Source organism: Coregonus lavaretus, assembly GCF_964263955.1.
Source record: "Coregonus lavaretus genome assembly, chromosome: 32".
In the NCBI taxonomy this organism is placed as follows: domain Eukaryota; kingdom Metazoa; phylum Chordata; class Actinopteri; order Salmoniformes; family Salmonidae; genus Coregonus; species Coregonus lavaretus.
Genome location: NC_140019.1, coordinates 23,578,523 through 23,593,789, shown reverse-complemented (window position 1 = coordinate 23,593,789; position 15,267 = coordinate 23,578,523).

Genomic DNA, 15,267 nt, shown 5'->3' with positions numbered 1-15,267 from the left:
CCCTGCTACCGTCTAAACCTGCCGACGTTGTCTCTAAACGAAAGTAGTCTAAACGAAAAACCAAAATGGTAGGCCTGTAATGTTAAATTTTTTAAATGCACATTATTGGATATAGGCTATTCCTATAGAACAATTATTATGTTATATTTCAATTCCATAAGGTAAAACCACAGAATACGTTTTATCCGGGGGGGGGGGGGGGTATTTTTTAAATGATTCAAATTAGTTTGTAATTCGTTTTATTGCATTAATTATTCTCTTCATTTAGCCAATAACTTATTTCTAATGAAAGTAACTAAGTCGTGAGCAAGTCATCGGACCTTTTAGGCTTATATTAGGCTAATTTGGTTTTGGTAACAAGGTGAACCTTTTTGTAAGGTGTTTACACTATTCTGTTGTTCTATCATTGGATCAAGTTCGTGCCCATAGCTTGCATGTCGTCGTTTCTGTTTTGTCCACACACTATTTCTCCAAACGCATTCTCGCCTTTCAAAAAAAAAAAAAAAAAGGGTGTGTAGCAACATTTCATTTGTTGCATAATGTTTATTTTTCTTCCACTGAAACATTATCTAAAGGGAGTGTATCAAAATTGTGTCTGTCTAGGCACAATTATATTTTTCCGCATCAATTGAAAACTAATGTTCACCGTGAGGCTTTAAAAAATAAATGGACAAGTTGCACACATATGTAGGGATAGTCAACTCAAAAGAGCGCCTATAAGATTAATGTCAATTTGAGGGTTAGGCTATCATTCAAAGTATTTATCTCCGTTTTTTTTTTTTACCATGAAAATGAAATTAAGGCATCGGCCAAAAGAGATCTTTCATTCCTTGAAATAACCTGACAAAGGAGTCAGAAAGGCTTAGCAACAAAAAGTCAAATAACTACCGTTTGACCCTTTGTTGGTGTCTCTAGAAAATAAAGCATGCATTTTTTTCTGAAGTTCAAAATAGGAGATGCAAGGTGCATTGAACAAAAAAACGGGTATAACATTGAAGATGTTATGCTAATAAAGTCCTATGCAATCGTTTATTTTTTTCCACAATTGCTGACGCGTTTCAGTGTCTTTCCCTGTTTTCTTTACGCGTTACCCATTCAATGATGAACGACAATAAAAAGTTCATTCTTTCTTGACACAACCCAGACCCTTTTATGTAAATGATTTCTCTTTCTTTTTCATTCTACAAGAGAGTTGTGACTAAAAGTTGTAGCCTACCAAATGGTTAATTTGATTATTGAAACCAAAGACCAACTGGTTCACCGGCCTCCCTCCACGCGTCTGGCACCGCAAAAGAAGCCATCTCTAGGAATTAATCTAATAACAGACAAAGAACCGAGAAGTCCTTTCTGATATTTTGCCGAGGCAAATAGAATTATAGCTTTTGCCATCCGTTTCTCTCATTCAAACGGCTCTTTATTCGGCCGGTCTATAGTTCACCATAGTCCACCAACCACTGAAACGCCCTCCTTTATATTTTCAACGTCTCCTTTTATTCTATCAACTGGTTTCCAAATCTGTTGGGCCGAATTAAATGTCAGAGTTAAAGCCTTTGATATTTTGATTTGAGAATGTTAAGCCCGTCCTCACTCACTACATTTGTAAGACACACGCACAGGCACACACACACACACACACACACACACGTTTTCAAATAGGCGTTAACTAAATGAAATAAGATTCGAAGTGGTTGGAATAATATTACGCATTACACTTTCGGCATTATGATGTTAACAAGTCAATATATGATCTCCCACTTGAAATTAAGCACCATCTAGAAAACAAATATCACAAGTGCATGGAATCCGTGATTTACAGTATCTTAATGGCTATTTAATAAAAGTGAACCTGCGGTTAATTTGTGACCCAACGACACATAAATAGCAGCGACCATATGCTATCACTTAAATAAATCAGGACAAATGCGATGCGTGCGAGACCCTACATTTTCATTTGGAAGTGCCACACAATAGCCGGAGACATTTAAAAGGCGGACAAGGAACTCCTCTCCTTTTAGTGCGCGCTATCGTTGCTCAGCGATACGGGAATGCGGGTCGACAGCGGACAAAAAAGAGGAACAAATGCCATTGTCTGTGGATGGATTGGAGGTATCACACTCACAAAAAGGGAAAACACAGAGGGCGATGAAGACATTGGGATGGGAGGAACCTCTGTCACATTGAACATAATGTCTTACTCGGGCTGAGGAAAACGAACCGCTATCAAAACGGTTATTAATAAGGGCGTATGTGCTTCGGGAGGGGTCGAATCACAACCCTAAGGCAATGTTGATGACAAAGCGCAACATAAAATATTCATTCGGCTTGTTCTCCTGACAATTTCGTCTGTTATCTCAATTTGATATTGAGATTAGAAAGGCCTATACTCAAGTGCTAAGGGAAAGAAAACGCACAGCACCAAAGATCAAATAAATGAATATGGGCTCAGAATTGTTTACAATTTTACCACTGAGCAATGCACGTGCACAGATGAAAAGTGACATCTGGGGAAGAGATACATTCAATTAGAAGGGCGCGTACCCGCTTTTTCGATGTCTGCTCGAAAAGTTTCACACACAAAAAAAACGTGTGGTGTGCTGTCCTGAAGACTTTGTTGTCGAAGACCCCAGGAAGAGTAGCTGCTGCTTTCACAACAGCTAATGGGGATCCTAATAAAATACCAAAATAACCTTGTCTTCTGATAACTATTGTTATAATGCAATTAGTTGTGGGAGACCTGATGCATAGTGATGACGATATGGTGAAAATTAGGATATGTTGATGACCATAATGGTGTGTGGTGATGATGATACGGATGATTATGATTATGTTGAGCATTAATCAGCCATCTTTGTTCGTGAGTTGATCAAAGCATGTTGATATGAGCCAATTGCAAGATATAGCATCTAAAATTCTCTATGAGGTTATCCATGTCTTCCAGAGTCAAGCTTTGGCTGACTGACGGCCACCTGCGTGGGTCGAAGGCTTGTGGTCTGTCTGCCCTCCCCGGTTTGCTCTTCTGCATATGAGGCCGTTTGAGGGCCTCCCAAGTGACCAAGAGACCAGCGACTGGATTAGCATAAACATCTTATTCCACAGGATAAGATTAGCAAATACATTGCCCTCAAACGCGGCCTTGGCACGAGCGAGAGCTAGGCTAGGAATCAATTACTAAATTACTCCAACCTCTAAGTCGACATTAACGGAGAGGAATGCCATCGACCGGCTTGAAATTAGATTATGAAAAGATGTGATCATTAAATCTCTTGCCAGTGTTCAATAATTTGATTAATAAAATCGTCCAAAATGAGATGGAATTAAATTCTTATCGGAGTCCCTTGTCATCATTTCATCTCGTGCTGTTTAACATTGGTCAATGGCCTTCATGCGTTTTCCCTCTGTAAATAAACTTAGTGAATCCTCCCCTCCTCGAGACATTGTTTACTTGTTAATTTATCGCAGTTTGGTGGATATGACTGCATGCCTACTCGATGAGATAAAACAGGGAAATAGAAAATATAGTCCACAGTTTTATGATACGATGCATTAATGTATTTAGGCCTATTTGTTTGTTTTATTTATTTTATACAAACAAAGATAATGTATTTGATAGTCTACCAATTTTTACTTTAAGTAGCATCATTTCACGCATTTTACGCATATAGCCTATGTGTTTGGCCAACGTTTTTCACATGTAAACCCCAAATGTCCTTTTGGGGACTACTTCAACTCAAGCTGTCAAAGCCTAGCTGTCTGTTTATTTCTCCCCTAAGTAGCCGGGCGGGGTGGTCATGTGTCAGGCAGGGGCGGGCGAAGGAGAGGGCATATTTTATTTAGCATAGACTATACTGGTATTATTCCCCCCACATTAGCAATTGACAATTATTAGCTCCAGTCTCATAAATCAGCTGCGTGGAGCGTTATTATTGTTGAATTGAATGGCTGTTGGTGAAGTGAGGGTCAGTGTCATTAACTATCCCCCCGAATCCCAGCGCGTTCCTCCCCCGGCCCCCTGAAGGCATTTGGGGCTCAATACAAGGCAAAGACCTGCTGGCTAATATCGCCCTGTGGTCGGGCTAAAAGCTTAATCACACATGCATTAGCCAGAGACAGCGGGCCATTGTGTACACGTAGGTTTACTGGAATTAAGCGATTAATGGCCGGCTAGGGCGACAGGGCAGCGCATCGAGAATGATGGAGCGCTTTTTAATGTTAGAAACAAAAATTGGCCTATGAGAGAACGGATGTCGCGCTGACTGGTGGGGCGTCAAGGGGAGTGGCAATTACAGTAGACCTAGTCTCTCAATCCATCATAAAACGTCAAGGTCATTGTGAAATTATATTGATTATTGTATCCCAGTGCATTGTAATGTTTTTTCCTTTGCTATTATAACTATTCCAAAGATGCACACATGTAAACACCTGCCATGCATCACAAAAGCTTACCAATTTGTCTCGCCTCAAGCAGTAGAACCCTTTGTTTTCATTCTTTTCAGGTTTGATGGCTTAACTTGTAAGTTCTACATTACAGTTAGGTCTGTATGAGACATCCCTTTAGGCTAATTATTATACTGGCCCCTTATGAATGAATTATCATGAATAATTCAAATTTAACCCAAAAGAGGAAAGTGTTAATATAATTAATTAGTCAGGCTATAATATCCCGGCAACATAATTCTTTAATAAAAATGAAATCTATTCACATGCTGCAACTCATACCATATGTAATGTACATATGTTTGTCGGATGTTGCTATAGGGCCAAATGTTGTATTTATTACAATAATATATTACTCAAATTTGTCTTATATTCCACATTCCACAAATTCCTTTAATTTATATTGGTAATTAACTTGCAGATTGCTAAACAGTTTCAGCCTATGGTTTCAGCCTGCAGAAGGTATCTATTTTCACAAAGAGTCTTGACTGGTTAACCTATCCAGTCTATCAGCTAAAATACTGTAATCTTCTAGTGGGTTTATTTATATCCACTTAATTGAACCATAACTACATTCTGGAACTCAGAACCTCAACTGGGTTTCCAGGATAAGTCCAAAACATAATTTTTCTTGCACTGCAGGTTCAGGTTCATACTCAACAAAACAATATAGTGTGAACCAGAATAAACTCTACTGCATGTTAATATAAACATTTTCTCACTGTTGTTTTTAAAATGTATCCTTAACCCAATTATGATTGGTTTTGATTGAATAGTGCCTTCAATTCCGACAACCGCCAGCCAATCGTAGTGTCTGTTGATCAATCAAAGCTAATTTGATTGGATGTAATCCTTAAAGAATAGCCAGATGGACCAATCGGATGCAGTCTGCCTGGCCGAGCCGCTGATTCACTTCCTGTTCCCAGAAGGCACCTCTCAGTAAGCAGAAAACGCTCCTGTACTTCCCTCTCCCAGCCTCCCATGAGATAGTGTGACATGTGTGACAAATTGTTGGATGTGCAGTTTTCTGAAGCGAAACCAACATGCCTCTCATCATCATAGGGCACAAATTTGATCAGAACACACCCAGAATCCCCAAGCTATCTGATGATGAATTGGCGTATCAGAGATTATGTTTATGCATCAGGCACGACTCTCACTGGTAAGTGATGGTAAATTGCCTCTCAGCCAACTATCTGGCTTTGGATTCCACAGGGGTGAGTACTGGGTCCGCTCATCTTGGTTGATTGCGGAACATTTCCAAAGAACATACTTAAAGAAAACAGAGGTTATCTTATATCTGGTGTTGTTCAGATATACCCATCCAACTTTTGGTCCCACAGAGTCCACTTCAGAGAAGAATTAGACAAGGTTTTTTGGAGTATTGACTCTAAACCATTATGGAACCAAATCCAGAATGCACAGGGGCTCTCCAGAACCGGCTTCTGCTGTTTGGTACTCAAATTGTCCATACACCAAGAACATTTGTTGAGTAAGCACAATAGTGCAGCCCAAATAGATTTCTTATCCAACTGGTTTTGCAATTATAGAAATGACAGAAGAGTTTGATCTATTATAGCTCAAACTATAGAATCTATAGGATCTATTATACTTTCAATGTGGCACCGTCATAGAATGCCACCTTTCCAACAAGTCAGTTCGTCAAATTTCTGCCCTGCTAGAGCTGCCCCGGGCAACTGTAAGTGCTGTTATTGTGAAGTGGAAACGTCTGAGAGCAACAACGGCTCAGCCGCAAAGTGGTAGGCCACACAAGCTTACAGAACGGGACCGCAGAGTGCTGAAGCACGTAGCGCGTAAAAATAATCTGTCCTCGGTTGCAACACTCACCAAGTTCCAAACTGCCTCTGGAAGCAACGTCAGCACAATAACTGTTTGTCGGGAGCGTCATGAAATTGATTTCCATGGTCGAGAAGCCACACACAAGCCTAAGATCACCATGTGCAATACCAAGTGTTGGCTGGAGTAGTATAAAGCTCGCCGCCATTGGACTCTGGAGCAGTGGAAATGCGTTCTCTGGAGTGATGAATCATGCTTCACCATCTGGCAGGCCGATGGATGAATCTGGGTTTGGCGGATGCCAGGAGAATGCTACCTGCCCGAATGCATAGTGCCAACTGTAAAGTTTGATGGAGGAGGAATAATGGTCTGGGGCTATTTTTCATGGTTCGGGCTAGGCGCCTTAGTTCCAGTGAAGGAAAATCTTATCGCTACAGCATACAATTACATTCTAGACGATTCTGTGCTTCCAACTTTGTGGCAACATTTTGGGGAAGGTTTTTTCCTGTTTCAGCATGACAGTGCCCCCGTGCACAAAGCGAGGTCCACACAGAAATGGTTTGTCGAGATCAGTGTGGAAGAACTTGACTGGCCTGCACAGAGCCCTGACCTCAACCCCATTGAACACCTTTGGGATGAAATGGAACGCCGTCTGCAAGCCAGGCCTAATCGCCCAACATCAGTGCCTGACCTCACTAATGCTTTTGTGGCTGAATGGAAGCGATGTTCCAACATCTAGTGGAAAGCCTTTCCAGAAGAGTGGAGGCTGTTATATACAGCAACGGGTGGACCAACTACATATTAATGCCCATGATTTTGGAATGAGATGTTCAACTAGCAGGTGTCCACATACTTTTGGACATGTAGCATAGCTACATCACCTAATCATGGTTTTCATTGTGTCGTTGTTTTCAAATACTTTCTCTCATGCATTTTTCCATTAATGCAATGACCTCCCACATTATGACCTGTGTAGGAGCTTATATGAACAGCTTTTATATGACTTCAGCTACTGTACATTGGCTTGGCTAGCGCTTGGTCTAAGATTGAACCAACCCACAGAATGAAAACCAATATCCCTGGGGTGATATAAAGTATCACTCGGAAGACAGAGCAAAGCCTAAGAGTAGCAATAAAGCAAATGCAATAAAATAAAAATATTTTCTGAATAAAGGTGGGATGGAAGCGATAGCCTGAAATCTCTATTTACAGACCCTGGGAAGAGGTGGCAGTATGATGAAAAAAATTCCTGCAGCAAGTTCATATTAGATTTTCTGAGGACGGATGCTAAAAAAACTCCCGAAACCACCACTATATATGCTATGAGAAATGTATAGGCTATTTATTCATTGCTGAAACCATGCTCAGGAAATCGTGTTGGTTTGGATTCAAGTTTCAGCCTGCCCTGCTTTAAACTAAAAAATTATAGAATACAAATATTTTCACACCTAATTGTAAATCAATAATTTTTGTGAAAATGAAACTCTTGCACATTGGCGGGACAAACCCTGTAAAGTGTCTTGCGAAAGTATTCACCCCCTTGGCATTTTTCCTATTTTGTTGCCTTACAACCTGGAATTAAAATAGATTTTTGGAGGGTTTGTATCATTTTATTTACACAACATGCCTACCACTGTGAAGATGCAAAATATTTTTTATTGTGAAACAAACAAGAAATAAGACAAAAAAAAACAGAAAAATTGAGCAAGCATAACTATTCACCACCGTGCTTCACTCTGGGGATGGTGTTCTCGGGGTGATGAAAGGTCTTGGGTTTGCGCCAGACATAGCTTTTTCCTTGATGGCCAAAAAGCTCAATTTTAGTCTCATCTGACCAGAGTACCTTCTTCCATATGTTTGGGGAGTCTCCCACATGCCTTTTGGTAAATCCCAAATGTGTTTGCTTATTTTTTTCTTTAAGCAATGGCTTTTTTTCTGGCCACTCTTCTGTAAAGCCCAGCTCTGTGGAGTGTACGGCTTAAAGTGGTCCTATGGACAGATACTCCAATCTCCGCTGTGGAGCTTTGCAGCTCCTTCAGGGTTATCTTTGGTCTCTTTGTTGCCTCTCTGATTAATGCTTTCCTTGCCTGGTCCGTGAGTTTTGGTGGGCGGCCCTCTCTTGGCAGGTTTGTTGTGGTGCCATATTCTTTCCATTTTTTAATAATGGATTTAATGGTGCTCCATGTGTTGTTCAAAGTTTCAGATATTTTTTTATAACCCAACCCTGATCTGTACTTCTCCACAACTTTGTCCCTGACCTGTTAGGAGAGCTCCTTGGTCTTCATGGTGCCGCTTGCTTGGTGGTGCCCCTTGCTTAGTGGTGTTGCAGACTCTGGGGCCTTTCAGAACAGGTATATATATATATACAGTGAGGGAAAAATGTATTTAATCCCCTCCTGATTTTGTACGTTTGCCCACTGACAAAGACATGATCAGTCTATAATTTTAATGGTAGGTTTATTTGAACAGTGAGAGACAGAATAACAACAAAAAAATCCAGAAAAACGCATGTCAAAAATGTTATAAATTGATTTTGTATTTTAATGAGGGAAATAAGTATTTGACCCCCTCTCAATCAGAAAGATTTCTGGCTACCAGGTGTCTTTTATACAGGTAACGAGCTGAGATTAGGAGCACACTCTTAAAGGGAGTGCTCCTAATCTCAGCTTGTTACCTGTATAAAAGACACCTGTCAACAGAAGCAATCAATCAATCAGATTCCAAACTCTCCACCATGGCCAAGACCAAAGAGCTCTCCAAGGATGTCAGGGACAAGATTGTAGACCTACACAAGGCTGGAATGGGCTACAAGACCATCGCCAAGCAGCTTGGGGAGAAGGTGACAACAGTTGGTGCGATTGTTCGCAAATGGAAGAAACACAAAAGAACTGTCAATCTCCCTCGGCCTGGGGCTCCATGCAAGATCTCACCTCGTGGAGTTGCAATGATCATGAGAACGGTGAGGAATCAGCCCAGAACTACACGGGAGGATCTTGTCAATGATCTCAAGGCAGCTGGGACCATAGTCACCAAGAAAACAATTGGTAACACACTACGCCGTGAAGGACTGAAATCCTGCAGCACCCGCAAGGTCCCCCTGCTCAAGAAAGCACATATACAGGCCCATCTGAAGTTTGCCAATGAACATCTGAATGATTCAGAGGAGAACTGGGTAAAAGTGTTGTGGTCAGATGAGACCAAAATCAAGCTCTTTGGCATCAACTCAACTCGCCGTGTTTGGAGGAGGAGGAATGCTGCCTATGACCCCAAGAACACCATCTCCACCGTCAAACATGGAGGTGGAAACATTATCCTTTGGGGGTGTTTTTCTGCTAAGGGGACAGGACAACTTCACCGCATCAAAGGGACGATGGACGGGGCCATGTACCGTCAAATCTTGGGTGAGAACCTCCTTCCCTCAGCCAGGGCATTGAAAATGGGTCGTGGATGGGTATTCCAGCATGACAATGACCCAAAACACACGGCCAAGGCAACAAAGGAGTGGCTCAAGAAAAAGCACATTAAGGTCCTGGAGTGGCCTAGCCAGTCTCCAGACCTTAATTCCTTAAAAAATCTGTGGAGGGAGCTAAAGGTTCGAGTTGCCAAAAGTCAGCCTTGAAACCTTAATGACTTGGAGAAGATCTGCAAAGAGGAGTGGGACAAAATCCCTCCTGAGATGTGTGCAAACCTGGTGGCCAACTACTAGAAACGTCTGACCTCTGTGATTGCCAACAAGGGTTTTGCCACCAAGTACTAAGTCATGTTTTTCAGAGGGGTCAAATACTTATTTCCCTCATTAAAATGCAAATATATTTATAACATTTTTGACATGTGTTTTTCTAGATTTTTTTGTTGTTATTCTGTCTCTCACTGTTGAAATAAACCTACCATTAAAATTATAGACTGATCATTTCTTTGTCAGTGGGCAAACGTACAAAATCAGCAGGGGATCAAATACTTTTTTCCCTCACTGTACTAAGATCATGTGACAGATCATGTGACACTTAGATTGCACACAGGTGTACTTTATTTAACTAATTATGTGACTTCTGAAGGTAATTGGTTGCACCAGATCTTATTTAGGGGCTTCATAGCAAAGGGGGTGAATACATATGCACGCACCACTTTTCAATTATTTATTTTTTAGAATTTTTTGAAACAAGTTATTTTTTAAATTTCACTTCACCAATTTGGACTATTTTGTGTATGTTCATTACATGAAATCCAAATAAAAATCCATTTAAATTACAGTTTGTAATGCAACAAAATAGGGAAATCGCCAAGGTGGATGAATACTTTTGCAAGGCACTGTATATGGTCATTGCCAACAAGTTGGTTTAAAGTGGCAATCTGCAGTTGCTACATCAATTTTCAGACTTATCAAATAATGACATGTACCCATTGATTCTTGAAGAGTATAACTTATTAATTACTAATGTACACCATCAGAACCCAAAATATATGCTTGTTTTACTCTATTGTTTGTTAGAAAAATAAATGTTAACAAACACTCTGCGGATTGCCCCCTTAAAGTAATCTATTAAAAACATGGAGGAAGTGTGCAGGAGTTTAGTTTAAAGTGAGAAACATATATAGAATTATGAGATTGAGGTGCAGTCATACTCTAATGAACAGTAATGAGACTTCAATATACCTGCCCATCATTAGGCCTATGCTCAAAACATAAACACTATTTCCCTCGCGTATTTGTCCGCCCTCTCCTTCCCCGTGTCCATGTTTGTGCGACCGACGTGCTTCCATCCCTTGCATCTGGATCATGTGGGCCAGAGCACTAGTTGGCCACGTGGAGGCAGATTGATGTCATTGTCTCGGCACACTGACCTTTGCTGTAATACCCACGGCAGACATCGCAAACTCTCACATCAATTTAGCCCAATTGGATGTGGCATGTCTTGGCTAACTCGATTTGTGGAAAATGCACCTGTCTCTGCCTTCTCTCCCTATAGATTTCGCTGAAGTGGGGGTGGGAAGAGGGTGGAGGATGGTGGGGGTGGGGGGAGGAGGAGAGGAGAGGAGAGGAGGGGAGGGAGGGTTGGAGCTGCTGCCTGGATGTAGTTCTTTACCTCCTCCACCGCTCCCTCCCTCCCTCCCTCCATCTCTCTGCAGATGTAGCCCCTTCTGCAGTAGCACCCCCCCGTGTGTCTTCCCTTTCCAAGGTCTGGCCAGAGCGTCTCCAAGCAGCAGAAGGAAAGCAATTAGATCATCTGATTAGGGAAACGTTAAAGGGGGGATGTGGATTTAAACAGGGAGAAGAGGAAGAAAATAGAAAAAGTTTGAGGTGTTATTAAGGTTGTTCATTTCTTATATTGTGTGTGTGTGTGTGTGTGTGTGTGTGTGTGGGTGTGTGCGTGCGTGTGCGTGTGTATGTGTGTGTGCATGCCTGTGCCTGTGTGTGTGTGTGTGTGTGTGTGTGTGCATGCCTGTATGTGTGTATCTGCATGCCTGTGTGCGTGTGTGCGTGTGTGCGTGTGTTCGTGCGTGCGAATGTGTGGATGCATGTGTGTGTGCGTACATATGCACCTGTGTTTGTGTGCGTGTGTGTGTGTGTTATGCAAAACAGTGTGAGCTTTCAGAGATGAATAATCTACAATGGGTTATGAGCATTAGGTAATGAGGTTCATGCTGTGAGTTGAGTGATAAGCACTAACACAGCATGCAGAGGCCTTCCATATGTGTACACATAGGCATACATACACCCAGATAAACATTTCGAACACACACAATTGAGCACACACACACATACAGTGGGGAAAAAAAGTATTTAGTCAGCCACCAATTGTGCAAGTTCTCCCACTTAAAAAGATGAGAGAGGCCTGTAATTTTCATCATAGGTACACGTCAACTATGACAGACAAAATGAGGAAAAAAAATCCAGAAAATCACATTGTAGGATTTTTAATGAATTTATTTGCAACTTATGGTGGAAAATAAGTATTTAGTCACCTACAAACAAGCAAGATTTCTGGCTCTCACAGACCTGTAACTTCTTCTTTAAGAGGCTCCTCTGTCCTCCACTCGTTACCTGTATTAATGGCACCTGTTTGAACTTGTTATCAGTATAAAAGACACCTGTCCACAACCTCAAACAGTCACACTCCAAACTCCAATGTCATATGGTCAGATGAAACCAAAATATAACTTTTTGGTAAAAACTCAACTCGTCGTGTTTGGAGGACAAAGAATGTTGAGTTGCATCCAAAGAACACCATACCTACTGTGAAGCATGGGGGTGGAAACATCATGCTTTGGGGCTGTTTTTCTGCAAAGGGACCAGGACGACTGATCCGTGTAAAGGAAAGAATGAATGGGGCCATGTATCGTGAGATTTTGAGTGAAAGCCTCCTTCCATCAGCAAGGGCATTGAAGATGAAACGTGGCTGGGTCTTTCAGCATGACAATGATCCCAAACACACCGCCCGGGCAACGAAGGAGTGGCTTCGTAAGAAGCATTTCAAGGTCCTGGAGTGGCCTAGCCAGTCTCCAGATCTCAACCCCATGGAAAATCTTTGGAGGGAGTTGAAAGTCCGTGTTGCCCAGCGACAGCCCCAAAACATCACTGCTCTAGAGGAGATCTGCATGGAGGAATGGGCCAAAATACCAGCAACAGTGTGTGAAAACCTTGTGAAGACTTACAGAAAACGTTTGACCTGTGTCATTGCCAACAAAGGGTATACAACAAAGTATTGAGAAACTTTTGTTATTGACCAAATACTTATTTTCCACCATAATTTGCAAATAAATTCATAAAAAATCCTACAATGTGATTTTCTGGATTTTTTTTCCTAATTTTGTCTGTCATAGTTGACGTGTACCTATGATGAAAATTACAGGCCTCTCTCATCTTTTTAAGTGGGAGAACTTGCACAATTGGTGGCTGACTAAATACTTTTTTCCCCCACTGTATACACACACAACAGATGTTGAGATAACAGTCATATCTGTTGGCCTTATGGATTTCCACTGCAGGGATATTGACAACCAGTCAATAGCCATGTGTGTAGAGACAAACCTCCATTTTTTACCCTAACATTCACTTCCAGTTTATCTCAATCCACGTACAAGCATTAAGGATTTCGTGCAGTAGTATTTACTGATTGCCAGAAACAGTGAACACAATGATTAGATGTTTGTAAATGTATTTGAGTATTTTATCATTGATGTTCTGCTATAGATACGTTTCAACACAGATCCAAAAATTGCTTGTACGTGAGAAAAACTGTGAGAAAAACTCTAACATTGAATTCTGATATCACCTTCTGGGCAGCACACACTGAGAAGACCATTGCATACCAACATGTCAGTATTGCTCATATCAATCAACGGATGTACTACTGTAGTCTTCACCTTCCTAACATTCAATTGTGAATCAAGCTTCATATTGGTATTAGGATAACCAATCAATCAATTAGCCAATCAATCAATAAATCTTTATTGTCCCCAGAGGGAAATTTGGTTTGCAAGCAGGGTAACAGGACAATCCATACACAATAAAAAAGTTAAAACCAGACCACAAATGAACATACACACCACATTATACATCACAAAATCATCATACAGCATTTACTGATGTTGGTTCAGTCGTTAATTGATTTGTCACCCATTTTGACCAATATAGACTAAACCCTGTCTTTTCTCAACCTTCCCCCAGTTACAATGGATGTTACTGTGGAGAGAGTAAAGTAAAGCTGTGTCCTCAGTCGTCCCCTAGAAGTTCAACTGAGTGTGTGAGAGAGGTCAAGTTATAGCTCCAGTGGCCCCACCATGCCTTCAGCCTTGCCCCCTGTCTGTCGCAGCCATAGCCTGACATTGGGGGCAATGTACCCATCATCCCTGTGAGTGCCCTGAGGCACAAGAAAACGTCATCATAATAACAGAATGGTCTACGATCCATTCCTTAACTGACCCCCCTCACACACTATGTAGTCCCCATCATGGGTCCACACAGCCACACAGTGAGTGACCTGTTCCAACGAGCCCCCTCCCCCCCAACCCCCCAGAACCCCAGACTGACAGAGTGGCCCCCACCTCTCACCCCCACCGTCCCCTCTTCCCTTACCCCCAACACAAATGCTGAGGCATCACAGTTCCTGAGCACACAGTCCTGTCCTATAGCCCTCCTGACCCCATGGTGTCCCCCATTATAGGCCAGTCAGAAAGCTTTTAGGGGTCCGGTAATGCTGAAAGATTGATGGCGTAAAATGGGGTGGAGGAGGAAGAGCAGGTGGTTAAGAAGAAAATGTCCTGCTTAATGGGTTACGAGGAATGTAATTCAATAATTATCAAAAGTGACTCAGGAAGGCAGGGATGGATGGCTTGTGGATTCGGCAGTGTTCAGAACGTTCAGACCGTTAGGGGTGTTGTGCGAATGCCAGGTCCCTTCACTTCCTTCTCCCTAACGGTTATGTCAGACTATCTTCCTGCTTCCTGCTATATTTAGTCCAATAGGACCAGAGAGCAGTTAGTGAAATATATAACGTGTTTCAAGATGAAAATAATATGTAGATTCTTGCTTAGGTTTTTCCAACTGTGCCAAAGTCCAGTATTGGAATGACTCCCCACACAGCCTATACAGTAAATTGTATAACAAAAACACAACAAAACCTAGAACCACAATAAAGTGAAAGAATGTCTCTTACAATATCAACTGTTTTGACATGTACGTTAGTGGGGGTTTTTATGTTTACATTTTGAGTAGAAGTCTCTTTCAAGCAGGTCCTGTAGTTAAAACGTCATCAATGTACAGACAGTAACCTGAACATTGATGGCAGTGATTGTGCAGAAACTCTTGTTTTACACTTGTTATCTAGCTAGACTATGAAACATAGATATGAAAACATACAGGTTTTGTGATGTTTGCTAACTAGACTATGAAACATAGATATGAAAACATACAGGTTTTGTGATGTTGTTCTTTGTCAATAAATATCTTCAACATACTGTAATGTCTAAAAAAGCTTTATCTTCTATCCATCCACTCATTTTATCTTCCAGATTGTTATCTAACTCTCCCTTCCA